The sequence below is a fragment of the Nerophis ophidion genome, linkage group LG08 (assembly GCF_033978795.1).
Source record: "Nerophis ophidion isolate RoL-2023_Sa linkage group LG08, RoL_Noph_v1.0, whole genome shotgun sequence".
Taxonomy (NCBI): Eukaryota; Metazoa; Chordata; class Actinopteri; order Syngnathiformes; family Syngnathidae; genus Nerophis; species Nerophis ophidion.
In genome coordinates, this window is record NC_084618.1 from 49,575,093 (window position 1) to 49,590,523 (window position 15,431).

At 38.2% G+C, this 15,431-nt stretch overlaps 1 long non-coding RNA gene across 2 annotated transcripts; it reads right to left on the reverse strand.

The window, feature by feature from the left end:
- Positions 1-3,448: 3,448 nt before the first annotated feature.
- Positions 3,449-12,898, reverse strand: LOC133557882 (uncharacterized). 2 transcript variants are annotated; one of them, XR_009807863.1, is made up of 8 exons: positions 12,523-12,898; positions 11,856-11,990; positions 8,623-8,698; positions 7,628-7,705; positions 7,017-7,094; positions 6,406-6,484; positions 3,764-3,835; positions 3,449-3,647 (listed from the first exon to the last, which is right to left on the reverse strand). It is a non-coding gene; the product is annotated as an uncharacterized LOC133557882 (long non-coding RNA). The 2 variants fall into 2 exon arrangements; XR_009807862.1 differs by lacking the exon at positions 12,523-12,898 and having other exon boundaries at positions 11,856-12,231.
- Positions 12,899-15,431: the final 2,533 nt, after the last annotated feature.

A 15,431-nucleotide genomic window follows, 5' to 3' on the forward strand; every position in this document is an offset into this window, starting at 1 on the left:
CATTCAGCAAAGACGTCTCAACCAACATCGGCCGCAAGTTCCTCACTCTGATCGACAAACACTTCCCCAAAGGCAACACCCTAAGAAAAATATTCAACAAGAACAACATTAAATTGAGCTACAGCTGTATGAATAACATGCAACAAATCATTTCAAACCACAACAAAGCAATTGCAAAAGGACTGCCTACCCCCAGACTAAACGACTCTGAAACCAATAAGGAATGTAACTGTCGCAAGAAACCTGATTGCCCTCTCAACAGAAGGTGCTTACAGACATCAGTCGTTTACCAAGCAAAGGTAACACGCAAGGACATTAACACATCCGACACGTACGTAGGATTAACCGAAGGAGCGTTCAAAACAAGATGGAATAATCACAACGCCTCCTTTAGAAACCAGACTTTGCAGAATTCTACAGAACTCAGCAAACACATTTGGAACCTCAAAGACAATAATGTTGAATATTCAATAACATGGCAAATTCTTGCATCCAGCTCACCTTACAACAGTGGTAATAAAAGATGCAACCTATGCTTAAAAGAGAAACTGTTTATTATATATCATCCAGATTTATCATCCCTCAACAAGCGCAGTGAAATCATTTCAACATGCCGCCACAAACGGAAACACCTCCTAGGTAACACATGAGCCAATCACCACACCCTACGCCTGCTTGTACCCACCCACTCTGTGCTCTATATAAACCAGTGTATGTGAATGCTTCCATTAAAATCTCCTGATGATTGAGGGAACCCCTCATGAAACAGATCTGTAGAGATGAAGTAGTCTTGTGATTTTTTTTCCCAAACCTACATAAATATATATATATATATATATATATATATATATATATATATATATATATATATATATATATATATATATATATATATATAATTTATATTTATGTATTTATTTATTTCTGAAAGAGACATTTTTGTAAACAAGTTAAATGTGTTTAATGATAATACAAGCATGTGTAACACATATAGATGTCTTTCTTTCACGAAGACAAGAATATAAGTTGGTGTATTACCTGATTCTGATGACTTGCATTGATTGGAATCAGACAGTAATGATGATAACGCCCACATTTTCAAATGGAGGAGAAAAAAAGTTGTCCTTTCTGTACAATACCACATGAAAGTGTTTGGTTTTTGGCATCTAATTCATCCAGCTTCCATACACTTTACAAGAAAAACATTGGCGGCAAATTCCGTAGCTTGCTTGATTGACATTCACGGCACCCGAGGGTCTTGTGAGATGACTCTGGCTGCTGCCAGTTCATTATTATGAAAAAATGACAGAGAGGAAGGCGAGAAACACTTTTTATTTCAACAGACTTTCGCGCCGTCCCTTCCGTCAAAACTCTAAAGGCCGACTGCACATTTCCTATCTTCACAATAAAAGCCCTGCTTCATGCTGCCTGCGCTAACAAAATAAGAGTCTCGGAAAGCTGGCGTGCACAAGTGATGTGCACGCCAGCTTTCTGAGGGATCGCATGTGCACGCCAGTTTTCCGAGACTCTGTATTTAGTTAGCGCAGGCAGCATGAAGCAGGGCTTTTATTGTGAAGATAGGAAATGTGCAGTCGGCCTTTAGAGTTTTGACGGAAGGTACGGCGCGAGAGTCTGTTGAAATAAAAAGTGTTTCTCGCCTTCCTCTCGGTCATATTTTAATAATGATGATCTTGCAGCAGCCAGCGTCACCTCACAAGACCCTCCGGTACCGTGAATGTCATTTAAGTGACGTCTTGGTGAAGATTGATGATCACTAATTTTTAGGTCTATTTTTTTTAAAAGCCTGGCTCGAGATCGACTGACACACCCCCCGCGGTCGACTGGTAACTCGCGATCGACGTAATGGGCACCCCTGGGCTAGAGTATACAAATGCGTTTTAAGCTAACCTTAAGCAAAACAGTGAATTTGAATTTATAAAGTGTGTATTTGATATTTCATATTATAAAGTGTGTATTTGATATTCGATATTATAAAGTGTGTATTTTATATTCAATACTATAAATTGTGTATTTGAAATTATAAACTGTGTATTTTATATTTGATATTATAAAGTGTGTATTTAATATTATAAAGTGTGAATTCAATATTATAAAGTGTGTATTTGAAAGGTTTCTGTTCTGTGTTTACTCCATTGGTGCCTGACAGCTTTTGACTGCTGTCACCTCACTTGACCAAAATCTCCACTCCATACGGACAAGTGAAAGGCAAACTCGAGGAGTGTGACCAAAAAAAGAAAAATCACGACAGAGGGTCAATGGCATCTCAGGGATATCAGTGGCACTATGTGCTGGAGGGATAGAGGTTTCCTTAGTACATACTGTAGCTGGAAGCACACTCTTACAGTTGGATGCATGCCAAGAAAACTGTGTACTGGCTTTTTAATGGAGAAGATACAAATGATTGAGTTGATTAAATAATGTATATTTATTGAAGGTGCTGTTTGCAACCTCCTCACAGTTACATTTTTCAAAGAAAAAAACTATAACAAGAACACCATTGGCAAGCTTATTTGGCCATTAGTGGTTTACATTTGTTTTGAAACTGTCAATATTTTACACAATTACAAAGATTATGCAATAAAAATGTTTGCTGGCCAGCTAAAAATGGCCAGCAAAACACACACACACACACGCACGCACACACATACGTGTTTGGGTGACATATGAGGACTTATGACAAAAACGTGACATATGGGGACATGCCTTTCCAATGGTCCTACAGGCCTGGGAATCAGACGGTTAGTGAACCAGAATTTTAGAAACACAGTGGTCTATTGAGATTTTTGCAACTCTTTTGTTTTTTTATGAACCTGATTTTTATGGTACATATGAGGACTTGTCAGGTTTAGGTGACAAATGAAGACCAGAGTGTTTAAGATTTCAAGTTTATGTGACATATGACGACCATGACGTCACAGAGTGTTTAAGATTTCAGGTTCATGTGACATATGATGACCATGACGTCACAGAGTGTTTAAGATTTCAGGTTCATGTGACATATGACAACCATGACGTCACAGAGTGTTTAAGATTTCAAGTTTATGTGACATATGATGACCATGACGTCACAGAGTGTTTAAGATTTCAAGTTTGTGAAATATGACAACCATGACGTCACAGAGTGTTTAAGATTTCAGGTTCATGTGACATATGAGGCTAATGACATCAGAGACTTAACAAAACCACCTGAGTTGGTTTAGTTGATGTGTTGTCATTTAAAAAAAAAATCCCAATCCCATGCTACTGTAATCTAAAACCAAGAAGAGTTTATAAGAAACATGGGTAAAAATGTAATTGTCAACTAAGTGTAACTGAATTGTTTTTGTGGATTTTGTCGCTAAGAATTATCTGGAATAAATACAAAACGCTTGCTGTTTATTTTGCTTTTTTAATTGCTGGTAACATACTCAAGCTACCAAAGAAGATGTGGGAAAACATTTTTTTTCCCTTTTTTTAATATAATTCTGTTATGGATGTAGTACTTGATGGCAAGCCAATCTCTGTCCTGTAGAGCTACTAGTTCTTTATGGAGGCAGGCTTCACAATCTTTTTTACCTGGTACTTTGTTGCCAGTTACAAAATGCAACATGTGTCATTCAACTGCTTCCACTTCTTCCCCTTTGCAGCTGTCATAAAGGAGACAAAATACAATTTCTTACTGAAGGAAAAATGACTATAACACAGTGAAAAGGTGCAAAACGTAATATAATATTCTAGTAAATGATGTGGATTATTTATTTACCCCGCTTTGGAGTGGACCAAGTGGAAGAAGCTTGAGACATACCCACTTCCAGCGATTTGTCCTGCTGTCAATCTGAAAGGAAGAATTAGAAAACTGTAAAAGTAAACATTTAACATATTGTGCTTTGTGAAGCAGCGGAGTATATGTGTTGTCTGTCTATTTATGAATAATGCAGACCAGGAGTGTTGGCTGAGTTCTTAACGTTTGCTTTCAGAGCGTGCATACAAGATGCCGTCATGGCGACACAACCTATACCGGGCTACCGCGCATGCTCGTCACTCCTGTTGCATGCTGGGTAGGGTAGTTCTTTTTCCCCCTGGCTCATAACATCACAATATAGTACCATGTATATGTGTTCAGTTTATCAAAGCACCAAGCAAACAGATATGGTCATAATTATTTTAAGTCCACTACGCAGAATAAACACAACATTATTAATATTGCTACTACGGATAATTTGATCAAAAATTCCCTAAAACAGCCCACTACCTATAATATAAGTTTTTTAAACATAAGATCCCTGATAAAAAAAAAAATGTTTCTGCTGTTACCTCAGAAATTGGCTGTCCAGATGTTATGATTGTGGCTCAGAGATTTGTATGTAGATTATATTTATTTTCCATAACAAACAGGATAACTTAAATACCCTGGCAGTGGCAATAAGCTTAAATGTTTGTATTTACATTTTTTGAGTTGATTTTCATAAAATTTGCTATTTAACTGCTACTGTTTAACAAGGACTGATTTAAATTGTGTTTGCTCAACAAATGTTTTGGCGCTTTTGTTCATGTGGGAGAATATTCCAATAAAGGTGCACTACACACTACTTTTGAATTCATTATTGGGCTTCGCGTATACAATGCATTTAATCGCGATTAATAAGAGAAATAGTGCGATTAACTTCGATTAAAAATTTTAATCATTGCCCAGCCCTAATATATATACAAACCCCGTTTCCATAAAAGTTGGGAAATTGTGTTAGATGTAAATATAAACTGAATACAATGATTTGCAAATCCTTTTCAACCCATATTCAATTGAAAGCATTACAAAGACAACATATTTGATGTTCAAACTCAAACTTTTTTTTTTTGCAAATAATAATTAACTTTGAATTTCATGGCTGCAACACGTGCCAAAGTAGTTGGGAAAGGGCATGTTCACCACTGTGTTACATCACATTTTCTTTTAACAACACTCAATAAACGTTTGGGAACTGAGGAAACTAATTGTTGAAGCTTTGAAAGTAGAATTCTTTACCATTCTTGCTTGATGTACAGCTTAAGTTGTCGTGTTTTACGCTTCATAATGCGCTACACATTTTCGATGGGAGACATGTCTGGACTGCAGGCGGGCCAGGAAAGTACCCGCACTCTTTTACTACGAAGACACGCTGTTGTAACACGTGGCTTGGCATTGTTTTGCTGAAATAAGCAGGGGCGTCCATGATAATGTTGCTTGGATGACAACATATGTTGCTCCAAAACCTGTATGGACCATTCAGCATTAATGGTGCCTTCTCAGATGTGTAAGTTACCCATGCTTTGGGCACTAATACACCCCCATACCATCACACATGCTGGCTTTTGAACTTTGCGCCGGATGGTTATTTTCCTCTTTGTTCCGGAGAACACCACGTCCACAATTTCCATATATAATTTGAAATGTGGACTCGTCAGACCACAGAACACTTTTCCACCTTGCATCAGTCCATCTTAGATGAGCTCGGGCCCAGCGAAGCCCGCGGCGTTCCTCTGTGTTGTTGATAAATGGCATTTGCTTTGCATAGTAGAGTTTTAACTTGCATTTACAGATGTAGCGACCAACTGTAGTAACTGACAGTGGTTTTCTGAAGTATTTCTTAGCCCATGTGGTGATATCTTTTACACACTGATGTCGGTTTTTAATGCAGTACATCGCTTACGTGCAGTGATTTCTCCAGATTCTCTGAACCTTTTGATAATTTTACGGACCGTAGATGGTAAAATCCCTAAATTCTTTGCAAAAAAAATGTTTAGCAGTTTTAACATCAAATATGTTGTCTTTGTAGCATATTCAACAGAATTGGGGTTGCAAATTCTTTGCAAATCATTGTATCCTGTTTATATGTACATCTAACACAATTTCCCAACTCATATGGAAACGGGGTTTGAATGTATTTATATATATATATATAGCCTATTATTTGCGCACTATTTACAAGTTATGTACCAAAAACACGACCACCGAAAAAATACTTTGATCAATGAAAACAGCGCTGCAGAAACCGGCTGTAAACAAGAGGCACTGCATTTTCTGAATTGAAACACTCATTTTAAAGCTTTGACATTAACATTTTAACACACACTAATCTGATTCAGAAAATATGAGGACCTTATATGAAACACACCTAGGTCTTTTTTGGTTCAAACAATATGAGGACATGACGAGTGCTCACATGTAGAATTTATGTTGTTGACTTGTAACATCTCCTGTTTTGCTAAACATGAGTTCCAAACTCCCTACTGACTAACATGGATGTACCCTTACGAAAATATTGTCATGTAAACTGATCTGTGAGAGATTAAAATTAATAAATGTCTTTCAAAATATAGGTTGGGTCAAATTTAGAGCAGATATAGTAAAAATAGACATGTAATAACCTGTTGGAGGGATGAAGTCGGTTTATGGCTGTCATCTGAATCTAGAGAATGTTGAGATAGAACCTCAAACAGTTGGTTTCTGCAACAAAACACAAAAATATAATGTCATAACTAATTAATTATAACATTCTCACCACTTTTTGTTGATAAAAATCTGAGCATACAATGCCAGATAAAGGGTAAAGATTATTACAGAGTTTCAGCTCTTAGACAATTCATTAAGAATGTAACACACACAAAAATCTGGTTCAGAAAATATGAGGACCTGAATTGAGACACTCATTTTAAAGCTTTGACATTAACATTGTAACACACATTTTCTGGTCCAGAAAATATGAGGACCTTATATGAAACACACCTAAGTCTTTCTTGCTTCAAACAATATAAGGACATGACGAGTGCTCACATGTAGAATTTATGTTGTTGACTTGTAACATCTCCTATTTTGCTAAACATGAGTTCTAAACTTTCTACTGACTAACATGGATGTACCCTTGCGAAAAAGTTGTCATATAAACTGATCTGTGAGAGATTAAAATAAATAAATGTCTCTCAAAATATAGGTTGGGTCAAATTTAGAGCAGATATAGTAAAAATAGACATGTAATAACCTGTTGGAGGGATGAAGTCAGTTAATGGCTCACATCTGAATCCGGAGAATGTTGAGATGGAACCTCAACAGTTGGTTTCTGCAACAAAACACAAAAATATAATGTCAGAACTAATTAATTATAACATTATCAGCACTTTTTGTTGATGAAACTCTCAGCATACAATGCCAGATAAATAGTAAAGATTATTACAGAGTTTCAGCTCTTAGACAATTAATTAAGAATATAAAACACACTAAAATCGGGTTCAGAAAATATGAGGACCTGAATTGAGACACTCATTTTAAAGCTTGGACATTAACATTGTAACACACACTAATCTGGTTTAGAAAATATGAGGACCTTATATGAAACACACCCAAGTCTTTCTTGGTTCAAACAATATAAGGACATGACGAGTGGTCACATGTAGAATGTATGTTGTTGACTTGTAACATCTCCTGTTTTGCTAAACATGAGTTCCAAACTCCTTACTGACTAACATGGATGTACCCTTACGAAAATGTTGTCATATAAACTGATCTGTGAGAGATTAAAATTAATAAATGTCTTTCAAAATATAGGTTGGGTCACATTTAGAGCAGATATAGTAAAAATAGACTTGTAATAACCTGTTGGAGGGATGAAGTCGGTTTATCGCTCACATCTGAATCTGGAGAATGTTGAGATAGAACCCCAACAGTTGGTGTCTGCAACAAAACACAAAAATATAATGTCAGAACTAATTAATTATAACATTAACAACCACTTTTGGTTGATAATATTCTGAGCATATAATTCTACATAAACAGTAAAGATTATTATAGCGTTTTAGCTCTTAGACTATTATTTAAGAATGTAACATTCACTAAAATGTGGTTCAGAAAATATGAGGACCTGGATTGAAACACTCATTTTAAAGCTTTGAATTAAACATTGTAACACACACTAATGTGGTTCAGAAAAATATGAGGACCTTATATGAAACACACTGAAGTCTTTTTTAGTTCAAACAATATGAGTACATGACAAGTGATCACATATAGAATTCATGTTGCTGACCTGTAACATCTCCTGTTTTGCTAAACATGAGTTGTAAATTCCACAGACTAACATGGATGTACGCTTAAAAAATGTTGTCATATAAACTGATCTGTGAGAGGTTAAAAGGATTAAATGTCTTTTGAAGTATAGGTTGTGTCAAGTTTTTAGCAGATAAAGGGCAGCACGGTGGAACAGGGGTTAGTGCATGTGCGTCACAAATCGTTAAATCCTGGGCAGAAATCCACACAGAAAGATCGACGTGATCTTTCTGTGTGGAGTTTGCATGTTCTCCCCGTGACTGCGTGGGTTCCCTCCGGGTACTCCGGCTTCATCATACCTCCAAAGACATGCACCTGGGGATAGGTTGATTGGCAACACTAAATTGGCCCTAGTGTGTGAATGTGAGTGTAAATGTTGTCTATTTGTGTTGGCCGTGTAATGAGGTGGCGACTTGTCCAGGGTGTACTCCGCCTTCCGCCCGAATGCAGCTCAGATAGGCTCAAGCACACCCCGCCAACCCAAAAAAGGGACAGGTAGTAGAAAATGGATGGATGGATGGATAGTAAAATAGTCAAGTAATAACCTGTTGGAGGGATGAAGTCGGTTTATCGCTCACATGAATCTGGAGAATGTTGAGATAGAACATCAACAGTTGGTGTCTGCAACAAAACACATAAAAATAATGTTAGAACTTATTAATTATAACATTATCAGCACTTTTTGTTGTTAACATTATGAGCATATAATGCCAGATAAATAGTAAAGATATTTATAGAGGGTTTCTGTCTCTTGTCCCGCTCATGTCTTGAGATGAACTTCCCTCGGTACTCGACCACAAAAGAACCTTTTTAAATTGATGCAAGAGCAAATACACCATATCCTGATAAAACAGTTTATCAATTAACAATGTTTGGAATATCTGTTTTAAAAAGGAATAATAATAGTCGTTACTTGACTAAAAATTCAATTACAAACAGAATTACTCTTTCATAAATGTAAATAATTATTAAATTAAGTACAAACCCCGTTTCCATATGAGTTGGGAAATGGTGTTAGATGTAAATATAAACGGAATACAATGATTTGCAAATCATTTTCAAGCCATATTCAGTTGAATATGCTACAAAGACAACATATTTCATGTTCACTCTGATAAACATTTTTTTGGTGCAAATAATCATTAACTTTAGAATTTGATGCTAGCAACACGCAACAAACAAGTTGGGAAAGGTGGCAATAAATACTGATAAAGTTAAGAAATGCTCATCAAACACTTATTTGGGACATCCCACAGGTGTGAAGGCTAATTTGGAACAGGTGGGTGCCATGATTGGGTATAAAAACAGCTTCCCAAAAAATGCTCAGTCTTTCACAAGAAAGGATGGGGCGAGGTACACCCCTTTGTCCACAACTGCGTGAGCAAATAGTCAAACAGTTTAAGAACAACCTTTCTCAAAGTGCAATTGCAAGAAATTTACTGATTTCAACATCTACGCTCCATGATATCATCAAAAGGTTCAGAGAATCTGGAGAAATCACTCCACGTAACCGGCATGTCTGGAAACTAACATTGAATAACCGTGACCTTCGATCCCTCAGACGGCACTGTATCAAAAACCGACATCAATCTCTAAAGGATATCACCACATGAGTTCAGGAACACTTCAGAAAACTACTGTCACTAAATACAGTTTGTTGCTATATCTGTAAGTGCAAGTTAAAGCTATATTATGCAAAGTGAAAGCCATTTATCAACAACATCCAGAAACGCCGCCGGCTTCTCTGGGCCCGAGATCATCTAAGATGGACTGATGCAAAGTGGAAAGGTGTTCTGTGGTCTAACGAGCCCACATTTCAAATTTTTTGGGGAAATATTCGACACCGTTTCATCCGGACCAAAGGGGAAGCGAACCATCCAGACTGTTATCGACGCAAAGTTGAAAAGCCAGCATCTGTGATGGTATGGGGGTGCATTAGTGCCCAAGGCATGGGTAACTTACACATCTGTAAGTTACCCATCTGTTTGGAACAACATTTGCTGCCATTTAAGCGCCAACTTTTTCATGTGCGCCCCTGCTTATTTCAGCAAGACAATGCCAAGCCACATTCAGCACGTGTTCAGCTTCATAAAAAAGAGTGCAGGTACTTTCCTGGCCGGCCTGCAGTCCTATCAAAAATGTGTGGTGCATTATGAAGCGTAAAATACGACAGAGGAGACCCCGGACTGTTGAACGACTGAAGCTCTACATAAAACAAGAATGGGAAAGAATTCCACCTTCCAAGCTTCAACAATTAGTTTCCTCAGTTCAAACGATTATTGAGTGTTGTTGAAAGAAAAGGTGATGTAACACAGTGGTGAACATGCCCTCTCCCAACTACTTTGGCACGTATTGCAGCCATGAAATTCTAAGTTAATTATTATTTGTAAAAAAAATTATTCCGTTTGGATTTACATCTAACACAATTTCCCAACTCATATGGAAACGGGGTTTGTAATTAATGTGTTACTTGAAAAAGAAAAGTTTTAAATATCTAGCATATGCAGTTGAGAGACATTTCATGAGAGCAGAGTGTGTGTGTGCCTTTAAAAAGCTGTGCCTTTTGCCAAGTGACGTGGGACGTCAGCGCCCAGACATAGCAAAATAGTTCAGCTGTATTTTTTAGCTTAGCAGTGGCAGTTAAGATAGTTCTGTTGAATGTTTTTGTTTGCGTGTGGATGAGGCCTCTTTCTATTTGATATCGTGTTCGTAATTACTTCCGGGGGTTGCTTTCATTAGTAAAAAGATATTACCTGCACTAACCCTTTTGTGCTTCTAACGCTGTCTTGTTGACATACAATCACATCAAAAGTAGCATGCCAGATTACATAAAACGCATCGTAACAGCGTTGTAGCGTACATAAAAGTTATTAGATTACTCGTTACCGGTAAAAGTAACAGCAATAGTAACATCGTTTTCATATACCACTGTTATACCATCCATCCATCCATCCATCATCTTCCGCTTTTCCGAGGTGGGGTCGCGGTGGCAGCAGCCTAAGCAGGGAAGCCCAGACTTCCCTCTCCCCAGCCACTTCGTCTAGCTCTTCCCGGGGGATCCCGAGGCGTTCCCAGGCCAGCCGGGAGACATAATCTTCCCAAGGTGTCCTGGGTCTTCCCCGTGGCCTCCTACCGGTTGGACGTGCCCTAAACACCTCCCTAGGGAGGCGTTCGGGTGGCATCCTGACCAGATGGCCGAACCACCTCATCTGGCTCCTCTCCATGTGGAGGAGCAGCGGCTTTACTTTGAGTTCCTCCCGGATGGCAGAGCTTCTCACCCTATCTCTAAGGGAGAGCACCCTTACCCGGTGGAGGAAACTCATTTCGGCCGCTTGTACCCGTGATCTTATCCTTTCGGTCATGACCCAAAGCTCATGACCATAGGTGAGGATGGGAACGTAGATCGACCGGTAAATTGAGAGCTTTGCCTTCCGGCTCAGCTCCTTCTTCACCACAACGGATCGATACAACGTCCGCATTACCGAAGACGCCGCACCGATCCGCCTGTCGATCTCACGATCCACTCTTCCCCCACTCGTGAACAAGACTCCGCGGGGCCATAGAGGTCAGGTGCATTGTGAGCTGGGCGGCAGCCGAAGGCAGGGCACTTGGCGGTCCGATCCTCGGCTACAGAAGCTAGCTCTTGGGACGTGGAACGCTGTTATTCCAAACACTTCTAATTAAAGCCATATAATACAACCTCTATTAGACAGTAAGGAAATGATCCAAATGAGATGTTGATACAGTTACCATTGATATGTTACATAACAAGACATACCTTTCCAATCATTGATCCACTGGGCCTTAAAACAAGACTTGTCACATCCAGATCAAATAAACTCGGTGGCTTCAGCCTCAGGATTACGTCTCGCTCTTCTTTTGGGCACGATGTCTATATCATGTGTTGATGCGCCTAACAAATCCACACATAAAAATGAAAAAAGTCAGTGACACAGAAATAAAACAAAGAACTAAACCCTTCAAAAACTGTTAAATTTAGGCTCAATGCAGACATGAAGCTTCTCAAACAAAGTAGTAATGTAACAATATCAGTAACATGCCAAGTCCACAGTGCTTATCAGCTTGAAATATTTGTATTTGAGAAAAAGTATAAACAATTTGAAGAACTCTAGTCTGTCTTGTTTAAAATTAAGAAAAGGTTTACTTGCATAGTGATCAAGGGTGAAGGGTCAAATGGAGAGAATAATTTCACCACACCTAGTGTGTGCCAATCACTGCTACTTATAATCTTCCATGCAACTTAAAAAAAAAAAGTTAAATGCCTTGGCCTTGGCCCAGAACTGAAATGCTTAATTTAACCTCATAAAATCAAATCTGATTGCAATTAATAACAACAACATTTAACTGTTGATTATAATGAACTATTTTCCTATGTTAAAAAACATTGGTCTATTTAATTACGTTAAACTCCATTTTATGCTCACCTGATTCAACCATGCTGTCGAAGACTGTCAAAGATGGTTTGTGACCAAGATAGATGTCCCCCTCCGGTGATGCAGGTCCCGGAAGTGATGTTCACTGAGCGCTCTGTTGTGCTCAAAATCGTGTGTGAAGTTGTGTATTTCGATTATAAATGGTCCTTTTGGAAAACCCTTTTTATATATATATTCAATATTAAGTGTGATACATGAGCTGTATAACTTCCATGATGAAAATAGTTAACTAGTGATTTAGCCATCTGTTAGGAGCAGACATCGTCCAGCGGCCAATCAGGCGGCGCCTAACTGAAAATTGGACCAATCAGACGCCGAGACTCTTCAGAGTGGGCGGAAGTAACCATCTTGAACACCATGTAAAGTGAATACCTCCAAAAACAATCACCATATTAATCCTAAATTTGCCCCAAATATAAAAATACCCAAATAATGTGCTATTGTAACCATTTGAAAATATTAAATACTGTGTGTAGTTTGAATTGCATTTGAATTATTGCCTTTGTCTCAATCAAGGTTGAAGGTTGGTTTTTTTTATGCAAAAACCTACATTTCAGGCACATTTAAAGCAATTATTGTGCGGCATTGTATTTTAGTCAACAGAATAGCAAAAAGTCCAATACAGTAAAATACTGAATCAAACAAATTAAATCATCACCATAATCCCTTTATTACTAATTGTCTAGCCCAAATCCTCTCCAGATAAACCAAATTAATAGATAAAACTAACACTAAAAAGGATGAGATCATCAGATCAGTTGAAAATGTGTTGTTATTTGATTCAGAATTCAAGAGTATGTTTATTGCTGTAATGGTTAGATGTTTTTCAAAATGTTGGAGTGTGTGAGTTTCTGACCCACATGACATATGAGGACATATGACATATGAGGACAAGTGTGTGTGTGTGTGTGTCATAATAGCAAAGATGGCCACTAGGGGCAAAATCGAAGGTGACCAAAAAAATTAAACACACTTTCACACACTTTTTCTGAAAATTTGACAAATGAAGACTTCAGAGATTTTTGGTCTGGGAACATGCTGGGAGGGTCTAGAACACGATAGCATTGCGGGAAATATGGGGACATGGAAAATGTCCTCATATTTCAACAGGTCCTCATATGTAAGGTGAAATTTCATAAAAATGTCCCCATATGTCACTTTGACAAACGCGCACGCACGCACCCACGCACGCACGCGCACACACACACACACACACACACACACACACACACACACACACACACACACACACACACACACACACACACACACACACACACGCACACACAGAGTGCACACGGAAAAACACAGCCCAGGACAGGCAACTAAAAATTTGCAGTCATGTTGTTGTTATGATAGAATATACCGTATTTCCTTGAATTATATAGTATGCCGGGTCAAACTTGCTTCGCAAAATAATTAGCGCATGCTTAGTATTACCGCCTGGTCAAACTCGTGACGTCACGAGTGACACTTCCCCTGTCATCATTTTCAAAATGGAGGAGGCTGATTTCAATACCTGTAATTTGAAATCGCATAAAGGGAAGAAAATTAAGAGCTATTCAGTAGGATTTAAGGTCCAATATTACATCACACTCAATTTTTTACTGCATGCCTTTGGTAAGTGCCGGAGTGAGAAGAAGTTTTAAAATAATTAGCGCATACTTACTTTTACCACATGCCTTTGGTAAGCGCACGAGTAAGGAGGTTTTAAATTAATTAGCGCCCCGGCGGCAATTCAAGGAAATACGGTACATTCAATGGCAGCTAATGCTAACTATCCACTCGCTATCAGTAGCTAACAACACCCAACACTAATGCGTGTGCACGTATTGCACATATACGTAGTTACGTCATGACTTGTTGGAAGACGTAAGAGGGCAGGATTTATTGCTTAAAACAAATTGGGAAGTTAGCAAGGCATCCCTGTAAATTTTGCAAACAGCCCCTTTAAGTATTTGATTTTAAGTAAATAACATAACGCTCTTTAACTATGAATACCATATATAATAATATAAATAAAAATACAAAAATAATTCAATTAATAGAGGATATAAAAAGGAAATTATGTACTTATATTACATCACTCGTTTACATTTAAATACATGTAAATATAAATAAAATATATAATAACAAATATTAAATAATTTTATAATGTTAAAAACGATATATAAAATGTGATTTTAGAATGTTTATGCTATTTTGCACGTGCTGTAAAAATCCAAAATGTATATTTATAGTAACAACTCCTATCACGTGAATATTTATTAATTTACCAGGTTTCGGCCCGGAACTAATTAATCATAATCAACGGGAGTTTACCATCTATATAATATTGAAAAATAATTGTATTATATGTGTACTTTGCCTAAACTTTTTACACTGACAGTCACATCCTGATAAATCTGACTAGGGTATTTTCCCTTTAAAAAAAGGCTGCAACCAATCCAATAGGCTGAAAAGTTATACTGCAGGTGTGAAGAATGCTTAATTTTTTACATAGCACTTTTCTAGAGACTCAAAGCACTTTAGATAGTGAAACCCATTATATACATCTCTTAAACCAATGTGGGTGGCACCCGGGTATGGACGATTACAGCTTGTGCGCTGTGGCCAATCGCGTCCGCCTCCTCGTCGGCCATGGATGTGGCCGTTCCATGGTCGCCAACCTCGCCAGCTGCAGCGGCAGTCTATTCGCTGCCACCATCTGACTCTTCCCTGCTGGTTGTGAGGACATAAGGCCAGGCGACCCACCACATGGTCCTCCCTCCACCCTCCCGTGACTTCAGACTTTTTCGGTTTTGTTTTCTAGAGTGTTTGGCATCCATTGTGTTCGGGGGACATTCTGTCACAGCTTGTCACACCACGCCGTGCCTTATTTTGAGGCAATTTTCTTGGCA